Below are 13131 nucleotides of genomic sequence, written 5' to 3'. Positions count from 1 at the left end.
CTAAGATGGTGAACAACAGCTCGACCTGGAGCTGGGCTGCCGTGAGTTGCCGGCAACGGTGTAGGCTCCAGTGGGCTGCCGTAAGCTACTGTGAGTGGCCAGCAGCCAGCGTGAGTGGCTAGCAGCTGGCGAGAGCTGCCATGAGCTGCCATGAGCCACCATGAGTGGCAGTCCAATGGCTGCCAAGTGATCTGCCTCAGCCAGGAAGAATGCAATGATCACAATACCAACATGAGTCAGTGAAGCGATGTCCTCCACAACTCGACTGAAGAACAAAAGGACAGCAACTTGTCTGTTCCCCTTCACCAATTCCCCAACACTGTCCCCTCCCCCAGTTCCCCAATAAAATCTGTAAAAAAAAAAAAAAAGTAAAAGTAAAAGCTACTTGGATAGTGGGTAAGCTATTACTAATATCACCATCCACAAATCAAATACTATAAAAGTAAGCAAATTACGATGCAAAGTGAATGAAGATTTAGTGAAATTAAACATCAGAAAAACTGACAGATTATATAAAACAGAAATACTTTCACTTTATAAGAATTTAATGTAGTTATATTTTATTTGTAACTAATTTTAATATTGATCCATTAAATTCCAATAATATTGTAAATTGCATGGGATGGATGGGTTTATTCTTCATAGAATTTTAGTAGTAAAAGGGATATTATTTTATCATCCTTGCCATAAACACTTATGAAATTAAATTTGGAATACTTGCACTGTATACTTATTGAATGATTATCAAATAACTGATTTTATGCACAACAAATACCCCAAGTATATTTAAAGGGGAAATGTAACTCTGGATAAATTATAAACTATATATCTTATCATCTCATGCCCAAAGCCTCCATTTAAAGGATTTCATTTATAGATGTTGTTGTTAATGATAATGATTATGACCTTTCATAAAGGGAAAAAGATAGTGTGTCTATTGCCATACTCAGAAAGAATAAAGTTTTGTAAACCAATGGAATACAACAATTATGTCCTAATTCTATTACTTACATTTTCCAGAATAAAATTTTTTGATGAACAAATCACTTGCAGGTAATACTTCAATATGAATCATTTAGTTCCCAGCAATTCCATAAATACTTCAGTGTATAAAGTCTTTTAAAAGGAAGAAATTTAAGCACTAGGACATTTTGACAAAAAACATTCTACACTCACATTTATTTGGGATAAGTAATTTATAATGACTTACTTGGCTCTGGGTTTTCTTTCAGCAAGTATAATACATTATTATAATGTATCTATACCATTATTAAAGGTAAATAAAAACTGTTTTGTCTTATAAGTACAAAACATGATCCTTACACTACAGAACAATCCTGATGAGAAGCCATTTTGGCAAGAGATGAAAAACTAGAGCTATAAATAATCATCATAGGAGAAAAATTTTAATTTAAATGCAAAAACTACATTAGTTACTAAGAATTCAGTTTAACTATACTTCATGATAAATGTGTGTGATTGTTCCTTCAATAAATCCATATCCTTCCCTCCATCCATTTCATCTTCATTGCAATCAATGTAACATTTTTGTTAGTCTTGCAACTATTTATTTTCCTGTATTTAATTGTTAACATTCAAAATCATTGATATTTATTTCCAAAGTATTTCCCCATTTTCCTGGAATTAAGATTTCCTGATGAAATAATAAAAATAAAAATGTTTTGGCTTGAATGGACACCAACTCCATCTTAAAATTCTCACCCATTCCCTGAGAGGATTTCTGTTACTTTGTTGGCCTTAGGCTTTTTTGCCTGCTCAGCTTTGTTGCTAAAAGTCCTGACCTTGCAACAAGATCAGAGAGTCACCAGTAAGAGTCAACTCTGGCAGCTTTTTTAGCATTATCACTGACAAATGTTATCAAAATCAGAAAGGTATATACAGAAGACTTGCAATGCAAATTTTAGTGTGAATGTATATATTTATGTGTGTGTACATATACCTGCCTTCCTTTATTACTCCTGTTCAGTTTGTCATTGTAGTCTTCATGATGCTTGTAAGGTTGTGCAGTTCACCAGAAAGTTATAACAATGCCAAAAGAACTTCCTCAATACAAGCCTCATTGGAGTTCTAGTAGGAGACATATAAGGAATCATTTAGGGAGTTTAACATCTTCCCTAACTTACTTTAGAAAGGTAGCCCATCCTTTAGTTGCGAAATTGAATACTTGTGTCAGAGACTGGAACATACAATCTGCTGGATAGAGATATATGATCCCAGCTCCCAAGTCTAGTGTGGAAATAAATATACATGTATGAAAGGGCCATTTATAATATTTAGTGATAAAGTCCTAAGGGGTGGGGGGAATGAGTGCACTGACAACATTGTTGACTTAGTGGGGTAGAAAACGTTCAGGAAGTAACATCTGAAGTAACGTGCCTCCAAATAGCATGGAGGGAGAGAAACCTGGGTGGCTTCCCAGAAGTCAGTTTTGAGCACAACAGCCTCCCCTTTTCTGTCAAGCACTAGAATGTGTCACACTACAGCTAACAACTCTTAGCCCCCTCCCCACCTTTCCTCCCTGTCCCATAACCCTGGGCCCCCTACAGCCATTTGCCAACGGTTGTTTGAAGGTCCAGGGATAGGTGTGCTAGGCTTGCCTCTTAACGGTGTCAAAGTGGGCTTTGCTTTGGAAAATTCAACCAGGAATGTAAAATGGTTGAGCTCTTTCCAGTGCAACCAAGGATGACTGCATCCAACTCCTCTAAAGGGAAAGGGAGCAAAGAATTTCCCTCCTGGCTGTGCACACTTGTGGGGCAAATGGGCTATGTCACAGTCTGCTCTTTACTAGCATGAAGAACAGACACAAGGTTAGAAGAATGTATAACATCCATTTTAGTTCTACAGGGCAGAGGGAGCCTGAGGCTTTCTGATTCCAACAAGTGCTCCTGCTGGCTACCCTGAAGTCCAGGGGACCGTCATTCCTCTCCAGCTGGGAGACTGTTCTCAATCCATCTGATGAATCTTATCCATATTTCTGTCACACTGTCTCCTTTCAGGGTGCCTTGGATATTCTTGGCCTCCATGGCCATCTGGACTATCTCCAAGGCTCCCCACAGCACCCCACACAAGAGATTAGAATAAATAAGGGATGGGTGGTTATCAGGAAGTTCCACAAAGTCCACCAAGGGTTAATTTCCAATATGAGGGAGACTTTGTCACCAGCTGGGCTCCAATTGGTGATGCTTGGAATGATGCCCAAAAACATTTTCAATGTCATCTTGGCAATAACATCTACAATTTCCCCAAAGCTGTGGCCCCTCCCGATATTTGACCATGCCAAGAAATCTTCAGTCAGTTGGACTCCAATGTGATAGCCTATTTTATACAGCTATTTTATTCACATCTTCATCATTTTCATAATCCTTGCAAAGCTGGGTGACCAGAGCCCTGTAGATCAGGGTGAAGAGCTCAGAGCTCAGGACTCATTTTCTTGCTCTTGGTGTCACGGTTCATCGGACTCAACAGGGTGCCAGCTGCCCCACCTCGCCTTGCCACAGGCCCACTCAGGGACCCCTTCTGACACTGCCAGCTTAGCCACAGCCCTTCAGCCTTCCAGAATAAACCCATTTTTAAGTTCTCAAGTGAAATTCAGCTGCATACTAATGTCTTAACAGGCTTTACATTTAAAAGCAACAATTTTATTTCCAGATTTTTTACTCTAGAAATCATGATAAAATCAGGTGACATTTCATCTCAGGAAATATTGAATTCACAAGAGCACACACACTTTTATATCAGGTGCAGAGAACAGTCATTTTTTTGCATGGCAGGAAAATTAAAGCTTGCTCTGTAACACTCAACTGCTATCTAAAGCATTATTTTGTATTCCATTTACCTGGTTTCTCATCTCTTCAGTTGTGTCAAGCATTTCAAGAACTTCTTATATGTATAATTTAATATTGACCCATAAGTCATCTAACATTGAATAATTTAATCAGATATGCCCATGACTCAGTGTGAATGATTAATCCTCACAAAGGTCTGGTATAAAATAGCTTTAACAATTTTTTTTTATTGGAACTGTGAAAATTGAGGGCAGTTGTACCAAGGACAGAAAAAGAAAAAAAAAACATACTTTAAAAGGAAAATATATTCAATAAACCTGACAAAATTTAGTCAAATTAACTAATCATTTCAAAGTAAGCAGAAACAATAAAAGCATCACCACTTTATATTTTCTGGGAAACTATCTTCTCAAAGTTATATTATTTCTGAATCCTACTGAAGTTTACAGAGTGTGCTCTATGAACTATTAAAGCACAAATGTAGCTGTTAATATATTAAAACTAAAACCAAGGAGGAATTGGTAAAGTCTTTTAGCCTGATATTTTAGGCAGAGGTAGCTAAACATAATTATATGCTTTTAATTGTTGTTTTGGTTTTGTAGTTTCTTTTCTTATAGTTAATATAATGTATATCAGTACTATAAATTCTGAGGATATTTGGATCAGTTATCTACTGATCTACAATAAGCCATCCCAAAACTTTGAATCTATGGATTTTTGAGCAGCTCTGCTCATCTGCACCAGCCTCCACTGATCTCTGGGCTCACTCATGCTTCTCTCATCATTGGGCAGCTCAGCCAGGGACTGGATGGTCTAGTGTCCTCAGCTGGGGCAACTTAACTCTGTCTCACATGGCCTTTAATCGTCCATCAGGCTATCCTGAGCTTGTTCTGTAGCAGAGACAGATTACATTAGAGAGAGAAGTGAAACATGCTAAGCCTTCTGGACCTACACTTAAAAATGGCAAAACATCACTTCGGCTGAATTCTGTTGTCCCTAGCAAGTCACAATGGGCAGCATGGATTCAAGGAGTAGAGAGAAAGATTCCATCTCTTGATGAAAACACCTTCACCTCTTGATGAAAACAACTCTTGATAAGAGTTAAATTACAAAGAATGTATATTCATAGAGGAATGGAGTATGGGGACAAATACTGTAACTAATCTACTGTAGAATTTGACCAGAGAACTCTTTTTTTTACAGAATGTCTTCTAAGATTGACTTTGTAGCTCACACTTTAGAATGCTAATGTATAAAGATTTTATCCATTCAGCCTAGTCAATGAATATTAATTGAGTACTATTTGAGTCCAGTTGATAACTAAACTTTTGGTATGCAAGGTGAATTGAAAATATGTTTTCTGCCTTCAAGATAAGTGGGCTTTTCAAACCAAAATGTAAAAAAGCACAGTTCAGTGCAGCTTTAGATGGCTGCCCAGACAGATGGAGTAAGCTGTTACATGGGCATTTGCCAATAAACCATGCTTAGCATTATTTACACTCCTGTATTCCTCTTCCACAGTGACGTTGATCTTGGCCATGTGGTTTTTCATACCAATGGGACATTAGTAAGGGTGATGCAGGCAGAGGCATAAATTGATTTAATCATTACAACAGCCCCTATGAAGCCAAAACTCTTATCATCCTGACTAGGGATGCAATACTAGAGCATCAAACAGGTTAAACAATTGGCTCAAGATGTACCTCTAATAAATGATGAAGTTGGGATGCCAGTAGGTCTTGAAGCTCCAGAAATCGCAGTCTTAATAGTGGCCTCTAAAGCACTCTGCATTATATAATTTCCAATTCTTACTGTCAAAATTGTAGCCTATGAAAATTAAGCCCTGACAGTCTATTCTTACAACATTTTACCTTTGCAGAGAAGAGAGAAAAGGAAAGCAATAGAGCAAGAAAGAATCAAGAGAAACGTTCAGATTGGTGACAGTGGTAGGAGAAAGTACCAAAGGAGACATAAATACCAGCAGTGAGGACCTGGGCTGTTTTAGGAACTGTGGATACAGGATTGGAAAAGACTAGTGCTGAGAAGTCCCCTGCCTGTGGAGTCTGCATTGATTCCAGAGGAGTCACACAATGAAATGATGACAAAATTAAAAAATCAATATAAGTTAGATGAGTAATATGAAGTAGATAAACCAGGTGAAGGGAATCAAAATATGCTACGTCAAAATAAGCCACTTTGGAATATTGATTATTTTGAGCTGAAGGCAATTGAGAAACAGCAGGTTCAGAAAAAGCTTTCTATCTTCTCCCTGTTTGCCTAAAAGCAGGACATAAATTTCTGAGGAGAAAGGTACCCTCCCTGTCCCCAAATAAGAGAGCACTCTATCACTGGAGACAAAGTATCGATGCCAAGCAAGTCTGCATAAACAGACTGTACTGAAATAACCCTTATCTTCCATTAGTTTCCTCCATATATTTCCTAGTTACTTTCAAGCAATTTATTGGCCCTACAAGCCCAAACCCTCTTTCCTTTGCCTAGTTACTTCTTTACAATTTGGCACCCCTTGTTAAAATGGTGCATATGCCCCCAGTCTAAACACTTCTTTGGGGTTTTTACTTCTTTTTGGTGAAGCCCCTGAGATCATAAAATTTAATATCTTAATAAAAGTATATGCCTTTTCCCTATTGACTTCTTTCATCAGTTTAATTTGCAAGTGCTAGCCACTCAACCTGAAAAGGTGGAGGAAAAGGTTGTCCTCCCCTGCACAGGGTAATGACATGGAGGGGTCAGGGGCATGTTATTTTGGAGCATGTGCCAGGGAAGACCTCTGAGTAAACACCGTTTTCATTAAGACCTGAGTGACTAGAAAGGCATGCGATAGGTAGAGGGAGCAGCAGCAGCCATGGCCTGAAGTGAAAGGGACGATGGTCTGTTCAAGGCACAGTAACAAAAAGGAGACCAATGTGGACCGTGCACGGTGAGAAAAGGGGAGAGATGAAGGAGATTAAGTTATAGAAGAAGATGGAGACAGGGTCTTGATGGATTTGTATCCCTGGCTAAGGAATTTGAAGTTCAGTAATTGAAATAGAACCACTGAACAACTTGAAGCAGGAGACTGATGCCATTTGACTTATGTATTTAGAAGACTATTTTGTCATTCATTCACAGAGGTCATCCTGCAGGTCCCTCTGTAACAGAAATGCAGCTAGTATATGGAATTGCGTTCGTTATCTATTTTGCTCAGTGGGGAAAGGAAGCCTATCATTGAAACAGATCCACTCGCCCACCAAGGTAACATAGAGCACATCTTCAGCAGTGTTAGACCTTCAATTATCATTAAAACAATGTCAATAAAACTTAAACTTATTCACTTCTTTTAGCATTTTTTATTTTGTTCAAAACTATGCCTCAAACATGATTTAGCAGTAATGATTTTAAAATGTAACAAGAAGCGCAGCCAATGTGTACATTATAGTTGAGATTTTTGTACTAACAAACAGTAAATATTTGTACCATTATAGAGTAGTAGTTGTTTTATTTATTTTTTAAGACCTGATTCTTAAGGTTGCTTTTACAACCGACTGAAACAATTAGAATAAAGATAAAAATCATAAACTCCTAAGGATTTTACTAAATCTCTATAGCCCTCTAAGTATTTTAGTTTGGTTTTGTTTGCCAATAGCATGCAATGGATATACAAAATGGAGGACTGTTCTCTGGTTCTCTATAGTCCCTCCAAAACTGCTACAAGAATTGAATATTTCAAAAGCAAAGCAGACTTGCTTTCAGTTAATTTTCTTGTAATGGTCTTGCCTGAGGGGCTAGTTAGAGGTGTGCCACAAATGTTTGATTTTAATGCTAAAGAGAAGTTAAATGGTTTGCCCAGGGTCATTAATTATCACTATAAGAACTGAGGAAAAATCCCAACTCTTACATTGTTTTACAAGAACTGAGAAAATAATTCCAGCTCTTTACATCATTCATTGCATCAATGATTTATGTCATTTTGTTGTGAAGTTGTGAAAAGCATAATAAAACTTCCTGATGGGTAACTTAATTTTTCACTTTTTACATGACTTTTCCCATGCACATTTTGGCATGTTATCCAGTGTAGTGTATTGGAAAGACCCAAAATATTGGGGCAAGTAATCAGAAGACAGATTATAATTTCAGCTACACTTACTGGCTCTTCCAGTTACTATTCTGCAGAACATATAATCCCATCATTTAGTGACCTAAAACAACAACAACAACAACAACAACAACAACAACAATCATTGTATTATTATCACTCCCAGTTCTGGAGGTTGATAGGACTCTCATTTGGAATTTCTCATAAAATTGCTGTCAGATGATAGCTGAGAATGGATTTATCTCAAATGCTTAGCCCCTCAAGTGTCTGTTGATTGATACTGGCTGTTGACCATAACACCTACAGAAGGCCTTTTTCACAGCTCTTGAGCTTCCTCACAGCATGGTAGCTGAGTTCCAAGCATTGGTAAGAAGGGATATTACCTTTTATTATCTAACTTCAGAAACTGCATTGCTTCAATTTCACTATAGCTAAGGGCCTTCCCAGGTTCAGGGGCAGAGAACACAGACCCTTGTGGCTCTTAATAACTAGAATGTCAATGTCACCATGTAAGAAGAGCATGTGGACCTTGTTACAGTCATCTTGGAAAATACAATCTGCCATACTAGCTATGCTATTTTGATCAAGTTTCTGAATCCCTCTGTGCTTTCCTTCTTTCATCTATAAAATGGAAATATTAACTGCTGGACTTATTTCACACTGGGATTATGAAAGTCAGATATTAGGATATATGAGAAAAGATGTAATACATTTTCCAACACAATATAAATAAAAGTTGTTAGTAGGATATAAATATTCTCTAACATGTGACAGGGAACAAGGAGATAGATTGAGATCTTGGAGTCCGACCATTTGTCTAGTGTTATTACTTTCTAAATTGCCCATATGTGATATGCAACAGAACTAACTCAATATTAAAAAAAAAATCAAGCTGTATAAAATGGATTCCAAAAAGTCTTTATTCTTTACAAATTGGAAAATAAATTGTCATGAAAATGAAAATATTTTATTTATGATAAAATAAAGACTCAGTATGCTGTGCAATTGTCAAAATATGGGCATCTTAAACTTTAATTTTTCTAATGAAATGCTTGGTGCTTTTGCATAAAACTTTTCTATGCTTCAGTTTTCTTTGTCAGTAAAATAAAAATACTAGTACTTTGTCATAAATATTGTGTTAAATTCTCAAGTAGAATAAATTATAATAACACCAACATGAGTAGTAAATATAATCTGGTGTAGAAATGAAGTTGGAATTTCATTCTGAGTTAGGCTTGATCAGGCTAACAAAGAAAGCATGAAATAATGACCCAATTTCCGCTCCTCCCCGCCCCTATATTTTACTGCTTTAAGAGTATCAGGGATCTTATATTTGGCTTTTTTTCTATGCTTTCGAATTCTGACGATAATCTTATTTAATCATGGCTTTCACTAAAGATGCATTTTAATGATTCAGATGCAGAAAAATGTGACAGATGTTGTTTAACTAAGAAACTCAGGGAATAGGATCATGGATCAGCATAGGTGTGCATGCTTAAGAAAAATAAATCCAAAACTATATATTTTAGTACTGCATCTCCATTGTTTTAATGAACAGTGATAGAAAGAAAAGAATAAAGTTCAAAATAAAAATTCAAACAATTATGATTTAAAAAATAATTTTGGCTGAGGTATAAAGTAATTCATTTTTTAATTATGTCTAAATTAGTAAACTCAATTCATTCTAAAATAAGGCGATTGATTGGCTGCATATCACATCACTGGTGCCAATTGAAATTTATACAAACGATACTAACTTTAGAGATTTTAAGAAATATAAGTGGTAGAGTTGAGTGTAATTGAAGTCAGCAATTTTCACAGTTATCTCAAGGTATCACCCCTCATCCACAGTGGTTAATTTAAGAAATATTTGCTGGGCACCACAGTTTAATGTGCATGATGCTTTTCTTGGATATAAAAAAAACAAACATGAAAAAGACATAAACACTATCCTCAAGGGCCTTATGCTCTAGTGTGGAAAGTTAAACCTTCAAACAAAGCAACAGGATAAATTTCTAGAAAGAATATATAATGTAATTCAATTGCATAATTATGTATTAGATGTTTGTCTGCCTATGGCAGAGACTAGTTTACTGTTTATCAAACCAGCTGCTTATCCTTCTTGGGCACACAGATACCCACATTTCTCACAGCCCTATTTGCAGTTGAATATGGACACGTGTCTGAGATTTAGCTGGTGGAATAATAGTGAAAGTAAAATATGCCCTTCTTAAGACAAGGTCATGAATCTTTCCATGGGCATCATTCATGGTCTTTACCCATGCATCTGTTTGATACACAAAAACAAAGTAACCTTCAAAGGTATGTATGTGTAGATGATGCAAATCTAATCTTAACATTCTCCTCAACTTAACTTAAATTTTAGACAGGTTGATTCTTTACTACAGACTCCTGACCTCCCTTTTCTTAGAGCATTTACTTTAGAATAATTGCAGTTATTCCTCTGCCTCTTTCAGATACACATCTCCTACAACCCAGAAACTATTCCTCAGGTGCCTGAGAGCCATCCCTTTGAAATATAATTATCAAGAAAGATAGGGCCTCTATCTCCCAGTCTCTGTAAGAGACTAACTTTCATAAGCATCAATTAGCAAACACAGATGGGCTACACATTGACCACATTGACTAATGTCCACCATGGAGTTGAGTTCAGCCTCTCCCCTGTTGCAATAGTCTTGACACCTATTGCCCTAGTCATTTTTATTTTTTTTTGACACTACAATGCAATGTTTTATAAGGTGTTGTTAATATTGGAATGGGTTTAACTGTCATGTGCTTTGAGGAATATTATAATGTCATTCTATTGAGGAAAAATAGCCTTACCTAGTAGCTAATTTATTTTTAAATGCAGCTGGTCTAAGGAACGAAATAAAACTAAATAAGCAAAAAGATGATGTTTAGAGCTAAGGTTCTAAAGACAAGCAGACTGGTTTCAAATTTAATTTCTGCCACTTATGAGCATATGACTTTGATCTGGCTGTTAAAACGCCTGATGACTGAGTTTTTTCACCTTTAAAAATCATATAATCATAACATATACCACAGCTTACTTACACGGGGGGTTTATTAAATAATGAATATAAGTGCTTATAAAGGACATATTACTTTTACATAAATGATTACAGCCTTTAGTGGAGCATGAATATAACAGGGCAGGAGTAGAGGAACAATTAAAGTATTGTGGAGAGCATTTTAAACACAATGCAAAATTGTTTCCTTTCTCCTAAATAATGCGGTCTAATTTATAACATTACACTATTAACTGACTCATGACAAGAGAATTTGTTATTAATTGTAAAGATCTGCTCAAATTACCCCTGAGAGGAACGCTCTTTTCTACACGTTTTACTTTCTTACACATTTTTCCCAGGAGGAAAGTTTTTCCCTTCTTTCCTTCTAGGTTCTTTGGCTAGTCTAATAATTAAATTGACATAATACAGATTAACAGGAGACAAGCATTTAATTTCATACATATGGGAGTTCATAGAAATATGAGACCTAAAGAAGTGAGTAAAGCAGGCAGCTTTTATATCCTTTAGACAAAGAACAATACATTTGTGAAGAACTGGCTCAAAAAGGGGTTTGGTCTTAGGGTAGCTAATTAGTGAAGAAGTAACAAGGTTTCTCTATACAGCCTGCTCAGCCCTGAATTTTCTACCTCTGGAAATAAGGATGTCTTCTATCCTCCTGGTACTAGGAAAGTACCTTCACATGGGAGATCTATTTCCTGTTTTCAGGGGGACAAAGGAGGGTCAGAGTGTCCTTCTTGCACCTGCTGTTTCTCAAGTAACTCTAATTCAAAATAATTAATATGCCAAAGTGGTATGTTTAGAGGTGATATATTCTGCCCCTCTTCACCCCTCTTTGCCCCTAATTCACAGATAGTAATTATCCCCTTTAATGTACTTTCTCAGTGTGTAGCTAATGATTACAAGATTCTGCAACATAATATTAAGGTGATACCTCCCAGCAAAGAATGAGTATTATTTTGACAGCAATTCCATTGGTGGCTGATCATTTATTTCTGGTGACACTAGAAATGCAATGCCATTAATAGCCACCAGTTAAATGGAAAGATTAGTGGAACATGTGTTCAACAAATAGATTTACTCTAGAAAGATACAACTGAGTCCTCATTTGATTTTATACTTTCTCCTCCACATATTGCAGCTTTATTGATTCAAGAAGCTACATTGATTAAATAAAAATGACAAAACACAACTTCTCCCATTTACTTATTAGTCGTCAAAGAAAATTCTTTTTGAAGCATGTAAGGAGCTTAAGCTTATACAGATGCAAGATATTAACAAGGCTTTAAGACAAATGTGTTAGTTAATACTAAATGTGGGGAAATGGAGAGAGAATGAGAAGGAGTCTTATCAGTCAACAAATGTTAGAAGTAAAAGGAAAGTCACAGTAGAGCAGTGACTGTCCATTCATTGTCCAGCTTTTTTACCTCTAAAACTAGTTACAGAGAATTTAATGGGAAAACCCTACAGAGACAGAAGTGTGGAGTTTATCATAAATAAGGTAATGAGCAGAATAAGAGAGTGTTACAGGCTGAACTGTGTCGTCTCCACCCCGAAACCAATACCGTGAATTTCTAACCCCCAGTACCTGAGAATATAACCATATTTGGAGACAACGTCTTTCAAGAGGTAAGTAATTTAAATGAGCTCTTTAGGGTGGGTTTTAATCCAATATGACTGGTGTCTTTATAAGAAGAGGAAATTTAGATATAGACATGCACACCCACCAATGAAAGACCATGTGAAAACAGCAAAAGAAGATGACCACCCTCAAGCTAAGGAGAGAGGTTTCAGAAGAAATCAATGCTGCCATTGCAAGATACCTTTATCTCAGATGTCCAGCCTACAGAACTCTGAGAAAATAAATGTTCAAGCCACTTAGTCTGTGATACTTTGTTATGGCCTGTAATGCCACCGTTAAATGTTTTGCGCCCTAATTCAGATAAAATCCTAAACCTCTTTTTTTTCAGTGCAGTTGTCTTTTTTCCTGGCCTGCTCATGCCCATTATATTAGGAATGTGCTCTTTTTCGTTACTTTAATAAACTCACTGCTTGCTTGGCTTTGTTTGTGTGGCTTCCTTTGATACATCTTGAAATTTCTTCTCCTGACGTTTACCAAGAACTTGTTCTCTGGCAACATATCAAAATATTATCATCTGTTTGTTCTTCTTTTTCTTTTTTC

General features: G+C 36.6%; 1 pseudogene; it reads right to left on the bottom strand.

The window, feature by feature from the left end:
* Positions 1 to 2936: 2936 nt before the first annotated feature.
* Positions 2937 to 13131, bottom strand: part of LOC109387991 (trafficking protein particle complex subunit 3-like) — a 52432-nt pseudogene continuing 42237 nt past the window's right edge.

Source organism: Hipposideros armiger, unplaced genomic scaffold (assembly GCF_001890085.2).
Source record: "Hipposideros armiger isolate ML-2016 unplaced genomic scaffold, ASM189008v1 scaffold_177, whole genome shotgun sequence".
NCBI classification, from domain to species: domain Eukaryota; kingdom Metazoa; phylum Chordata; class Mammalia; order Chiroptera; family Hipposideridae; genus Hipposideros; species Hipposideros armiger.
This window is presented reverse-complemented; position numbering and strand designations above follow the sequence as displayed.